At 34.4% G+C, this 7,316-nt stretch overlaps 1 pseudogene; it reads right to left on the bottom strand.

The window, feature by feature from the left end:
* Window positions 1-648: 648 nt before the first annotated feature.
* On the bottom strand, window positions 649-3,241 carry LOC111408658 (annotated as a pseudogene).
* Window positions 3,242-7,316: the final 4,075 nt, after the last annotated feature.

The following is a 7,316-nucleotide window of genomic DNA, read 5'->3' as shown; positions in this document are numbered from 1 at the left end:
TGATGAAACTAGTAGTTGAAAAGTTATGGACCAATTAAATACGTGATTAAAATTAATTATTAACTTTAATTTAAATTAAAATCTAAATTTTAATTTCTACCGAATAGGGGCTAAATGTGGAGACATTTTGACAAGTTTCAAAATTTTGTAACTTTCATTTTTCCGTCATGAAGTATTTTTCAAACAATCATGCTTAATGTACACTGTATTTGACAGCTTTTTTGATAGAATACCACACATTGGACAGTTTTTTTGTTTTTTTGTTTTTTTGTTTTTTTTTAGAAAAAACTGTTTTGTCAACAGGTGGTAAAAAAGTCGTGTACAAATAACCTTTTTCAAATTTCATTTCAAGACTTCAATGTTTAGTTGAATTTAAATGAAAATAAACCATTGAAAGGCAGGCTGATTCCTGGAGGTAAATATCAAAACTTGGTTGGTCAATCATCAACGTAAACAAGATATGGGAGTAAAAAGAAGGGAAGTTTCCATAGGTTCAATAAGGTTGCACTGATGAAGGCCTAAAATTTCAGTTTTAAAGAACAAGTAAAATCAGGAATTTTTATGTTGCTTTTAAAATCAACAGAATACCCGAAATAAAATCTTCAACTTAACTTTAACATCCAAGAAAATTCAAGTAATGATGACGAATCAATCTGTAACCTGACTGATTAATTGTTCTCACACTAAAATTACATTCACAAAACCAACAAAAAAGATAAAACAGAATGCAGAATGTGGGAAAAAATAATTCTAAATGGAACTTCAGAAAGAATTAGGACATGGAGGTACTGGAATGTCTAAAGTCCCATCCAGCATCAATAGAACATTCTTCATCGACGGACGCATAGATGGCTCGTCTTGGACGCACCAGATACCAATTTTAATCATCCTGTCCAATGTTCTTGTGTCAACGTCCTCATATCCCACCAGTTTATTCAGCTCTCCGGCAGCATAACAGTTGTAAACCCATTCTTGAAGAATAGCTTCATTCTCAGAGAGTCTTCGATCAACACTTCTTCGACAACATATGATTTCTAGCAGCACAATTCCAAAGCTATAAACATCTGCTTTGACTGTTACAGGTAAATTCATGTGCCACTCTGGGGCAACATAACCCCTTGTTCCTCTGATCCCTGTATTGGTGTATGTTTGATCTAGCATTAAGAGTTTTGCCAATCCAAAGTCGGAAATCTTTGCACATCTGTGCTCATCCATGAGAATGTTTTGAGGTTTAATATCACAATGAATGATCCGTGTCTCACACTCCTCGTGCAAGTAGAGGATGCCTCTGGCAATATCAAGAGAGATTCTAATTCTTTCTTCCCAGCATGGCCGACTTTCGGGATTGAAAAGTATATCTGCAAGTGATCCATTGCTCATGTATTCATATACCAGAAGCCACTCGGATCCTTCGAAGCAGTAACCAAGAAGACGGACAAGAATACGATGATATGTTTTCCCTATCACCTTCATCTCAGTTTGAAACTCTCTCATTCTTGCCAATTCTTTCTCGAGCCTCTTCACGGCCGCAATAATTTCGTTGTTTGATAGAATCCCTTTGTAAACTGTGCCAGATGCTCCTCTACCGAGCTCTTCTTTGAATTCATTTGTGGCTTGCACAAGTTCTGCATAAGTAAATGCTCGCAAACCAACGTCATCAATCATTTCAACATTTCTGTTGTTGGAAATCATATTGGTCCCAACATGATTTCGGTGGACATAAACCAAGAAATTGCCAAGATCAATGCAGCCAAAGCAACAAGCGAAATTCTGATGATTAAGAAGTTGTCTAGACGACGTTTTTTCACGACTTCATTAACTGAATTATTTGGAACTCCCTGTGTGAAAAATGAACGTGTGCCCACCTTGATAAGAGCAACGTTTGAATCACCCTGCAATCTTCTTCCGTATCTCAATGGAAGCTTTTGCTTTCTGCAGATTCCATCTTTAAAGAAAGCGGCATCACAATTGCAGTCGCCCAAACAAGCATTTTCACAATCTTCTTTAGTCATCATATCTTCTATAATATCATAATCAGTGTCTTCCCACACTGTGTTATCCAGGGATCTCATTCTATAACTGACATTTTGATCCTTGTCTTTACAACTTTCCATGGAAAAATTCCTTTCACATCCTAAGCTCAGATTGCCTGGAATAACAGGTAAAAATCCTGGAAGACATTCACACCCTGTATGCCCATCCGCCATACTACAGAGACTATTTACCGGGCATGCACCCTTTGGGACACATTTATCTTCATTGGAGAACCATTCTATAGCCCAGTTGCCTTGACGATCCAACGAGTGATTATATACACGAAAAATACCATCCACATCAATTCTCATGAGGATGAGGTAGATAGTTCTTGTTCGATATTGTCGCGTTGATAAATTGAATATAATGGAGATTCCATCGAACAAATAAAGATGGCCATTATTATCAAGATTCAATGATACATTACTTCCCTGTCCAAAGGTTTGTGTTGAATAGTAAGCATCAGACGACGTGACGTTAGGTTCCGCAGGGTATTGCACCAGGTTCCCATCAGCTTGCATCCTGAGACTGAAAATCCCTTTGGCAGGGTTCGATTTCGAAGCACTGGAGACGATCTCTTCTCCAGCCGATAGACGTTGCCCGGGCAAAAGAGTGTCCGTCGGGTTATCAAAACTCTGCCATGTGATATTCTGAGCCGAATCGTACAGCACAAAATTTCCATTGCCTAGCATTGAAGCTGAAGCAACAGGCAGAGGATTCACAATATTTTTGTCATCTCTACCTTCCTGCCGCAAAATGAGCCTTCCATCATTGGTTAATACTAAAACCACGTCGCTGGGAGAGACGGGATCATCCCTGTTGGCTGTCCACACTACAGTTTTTTCTGGAATCCCAGCAAGAAAAATTCCAACAGCATAGCCATTTGTTACGTTGTAGAATCCAAAAGCATAGAGTCCAGAAGGTGACAGCCATGATGAATTTGTACTGGGGGTTAAAGAAGATCCAAGGGAAATATTGGAATATCTTTGTTGCTGGGCTGATGCTGCCATTAATGCGGAAATAATGAGAAAACATGGAAAAACAGCCATGGAAAATAGATTCTCCACTTTTATTGGGATATGGCTTCTTTGTTTCATTGGGGAAGGAAATATGTGCTATTTGAAGTGATCAGCGTACTCGCTAAGTCGCTATGACTCATTGCAGTCAATGCTTAAGCTTTGTTTGTTTGAACAAAGTGTACATACATGAATCTAGGAAAAATAATTCCAAGGTCACTGTTTGTCTTGATTGTGAATGATTTAAGTAGAAAGAAGGCATATCAACTTTTCTATTGTTGGGTAGGATTTTTTCCACCTGTAAAGTTGAATTCTCTTGTTTGCTTGTCAGAGGCGGCTCAATTAATTTAGCTCTCCATCTATCCCCAAAAGGCCTATTTGACTTCCCAAATATTATCCCATCTCTTTTTCATTAGCGGTTTCTGAGGCTATGACATCCTAAGGTGCTGCTAAATGGAGTAGATCATGTCAACGTCCTTGAAATCATATATTGAACCATTGAATCGAAAAAATTGTATGCTATCATATAGTTTTGTATCGGCTAAGTTCATGAGTTGAAGATAAGCGGACGCGAACCGCTAACATCCGCCACAAGGTAAATCATCGCCTCTCAGGCCCCCGACTAATTCTACCATAGAGGTCGATGATAGACAACAATCCTCCCACAAACACAGCTTACAACTTTCAATTTCACAAAAAAAAGGAATCTTGTGTTACAATAGAATTCGGACCTGCGTGACATAGATAAAGAATAAAAATGAGTTAATATCATTCCATTTGTCATTACAAAAGTAATTAGGATTTTTGGCATTAAAAGGTAAAATTCAGAAAATGAATTTAATACAAGTTCAAGATACATAAGGGCTCTAACCATATTTCTACTTGTGATCATCCCGTAGATACCGATGGAAAATAAATAGCACTCAAAACAATAGATTCGGAGATTTGTGAGAAATGTATTATGGAATAGTGATTGATGTTGAAATGTGTGATTTAAAGAAAAAAGGAAAAGTTTCTAATTTATGTGTAATATTATTTTAATGAAGAATGTGATTAAACATAAGTACTATATAAAAAATAAGGTGGTAGAATGTGGAAAAAAGGTAGACAAACAAAGCCGAAGATACCAAAGGAATGATAATAAGCATTTCATATAACCAATCAGAAATTTATTAAAAATTAAAGCTTTTAATTTATTGTCGTTTTCATTTTAGACAAAAAAATACTAAACAAGTCCACCTTGTGCCAAAAGTATCTACATATTGTGTATGGAACGATATGCGGTCTTATGTTTAAAGTTCTCGTACCAAAAAAATAGACTAAAGTTTGATTTCAATATGTCCAAACAGTTAAAATTTACTAACTAAATATGTGATTAAACTCACCACATTCGACCAAATATTTTTCAGATACATTTATTGTTAAAATGATCACTTATTGATGACCATTTGTGTTCATTTCTCAAACTTTTTGAACTAATAATTCTCTTTGGACCGTCGAGTACTATCTAAAACACATAGAAATATACTCTGGTTCCCTTCAAGATTGGAGAAGAAACAAATTTAAAATAATTACTGTCAAATACAAGTCTTTGTATACAGTGAGCAAGAATTGTCTTTTTCAAGAGTCTTCGTGTTTGATCTTTCAATCTTGGTGCAAGGTATCTTCCATGTAACTTCAAGTCATGGATCATATTTCAATTCCACAAAAGTCGATGTAGAAATTTGAATTTTCGTTTTCAAGTCTTTATGTTTTACTAATATTTGTATGCCAAACATTGTTTAGGATAAGTCTACGAGACGCCTCGCTTCAAGTAACGCTAGTGGACTCAAAACGTGACGAGCGCCGATGATAGATACCAACCCAAAGTCAGATACACCATCAAGGCTACTACAATATGCATATTTTTCAAAATTATTTTTAACAGCATTTCAACATTATCTCCTCGGTAAATAGGATCAACGACCTGTAATTCACTATGTGCAAATTCCAACAATAACACAACACAATTAGAGATAAGCCGAATTCACAACTTTTACTACGAAAATAACATGAAATGTACCTATGGACGCAAACATCATAGTGACCCCCATAGTTATCTACTTGCCCCAACATATTGATTACATGCTACATGAAGTGAATCATACTAGCAAACTCTGTCGTATGGTTCTAACTCCAAAATTAAAGGCTCAACTCCAAAAGATGACTAGAAACTCAACTGCTACCTGATAAGAAAAATCGTGAAAAATATATGAGTTGATAACTCAGTGAGTGGAGAAGTTCGAAAATAAATATATCTTTTCATTTATACGTTTTTTATCGAAAATCAAGTTTACATCATTTAACAGTTTACAATATAACAGTATATAATAATAACAATCCACATGTGAGACATCCTCATAATTCTGAAATATATAATCTCATTGTCATAATATAATCATCAACTCAAATTTATAATACTATCTCATCATGCCACATGTAATCCAACAAAAATGTACCATTTGACTGAAATTTGTAATCTGCCCCTCTGGCTAAAAACTTTCGCCATTGTCTTAGGTCCCCTTCATTGATGAAAGCGAGTCTCAAAACATCTAATAATCAATTCTAGGACACGGTCAAAACCCACTCTGTGAACCATATCTACACAGTCAAGACCCTCCATGTAGGATTAAAAAGAAAGGGGCCAAAGCTCCTCTGTGAACTAGAAAAAATATATAATCATGCATGGGTACTTTTTGGTTGATCTCAATATCACATGTTACATTCCAATTCATACGTAATCCATGTACAACTTTTATGATTTCACAGATATCATAGTGAAAGAACTTTTCATAATAATCATGTAATTGCACAAGAAATTCACATAATTGCACATAATGTAATAGTATAATTAATTTATCAATATTTGAAAATATATAAGTTTTTCGACTCACAGAAAATGTCGTCAAAATCAATTCGATTGATAGGTTGTCCCGATCTCCATATTGTCGCTTGAAATATGATACAATTTTTAGGTTAACAATTAATTATTTTAAGTAATGTCAATAATTAAATAGGCGATACTAAATCCTAATCTTTTTATACTTAAGCAATTTTCTCAATACCTTTAATCACTTAAGCTATTTTTTCTTCTCTTTAACTTAATTTCCTAGCTCAATATACTTAATTTAGTAGTTCCCTTTCAATAAAATCGAATTGAAACTAATAATCTAACAACTCTAAAATTAAACATAATTGTTCAATAAGTATCTTTTTACTTACCTTTGAAATTCAAGAATTCAAACTTAATAGTAGAAAGCACTTATTTTCTATTCACGTTGGGAACTTTTATATTTTTTCCTTTTCTTCTTCTTCTTCTTCTTTCTTTCCTGCCTCGTTTTCTTTCTCAGTGTGTTGTGTGTGCTTTGTGTATGAATGGATTTGGATATAATTGTATTGATATAAACCAAATCAATCCAACGCATTTATGATTATTTTATTTTATTTTTTGTTTGGTTTCTTTTTTTTTTTTAATATATGTTTGACTAACTTTTTTCCCTTTGAATTAAGGTATAACAAAACTTACCCACTTAAAATAATTTCATCCTCAAAACTCAATTGATCAATTATGAAAAAGTCGTGAATACTGAGAACGTATCTGCTCTTCACTTTTCCACGTTGCTTCTTCTATAGCATGATTCATTTGTAAGACTTTAACTAAAGGAATGGTCTTACTACACAAGACCTGTTCCTTTTTGTCCAATATTTGAACTGATTTTTTTTCATAGGTAAGATTTTCCTTTAACTCCACTGGTTTTAATCCCAAAACATGAGACAGATCTGAATATATTTACGAAGCATGGGAACATGAAACACATCGTGAAGTCTGAACAATTCCGTTGGTAAGGCCAATCGATAACCAACTAAACAAATGCTTTCAATAATCTCATATGGGCTAATATATCTAGAACTCAATTTTCCCCAAAGTTAATTCAAAAAACTTTCAAAAGACCAATGCATATTCTGATATGGAAAAATCATTATAGTGCCTTATATTATGATAGTCATACTTTGGTGATGTTGAATATTGTTCTGCCAAGGAACGCTAATATGACATCGATCGGATATATTGAGAATCATATAAAGGTTATGAATGATCAATAGATGATTTGTTGCTTTTAGATAGTAAGAGATTATGATCTATATTTCATCTAATTAAGTTGATAATGAAATTCTTGGCCATTGTGTACTCATAAACCGAAAATGAGTTTTTCACTTAAATTGATT

This window comes from Olea europaea, chromosome 14, assembly GCF_002742605.1.
Source record: "Olea europaea var. sylvestris chromosome 14, O_europaea_v1, whole genome shotgun sequence".
Taxonomy (NCBI): Eukaryota; Viridiplantae; Streptophyta; class Magnoliopsida; order Lamiales; family Oleaceae; genus Olea; species Olea europaea.
This window is presented reverse-complemented; position numbering and strand designations above follow the sequence as displayed.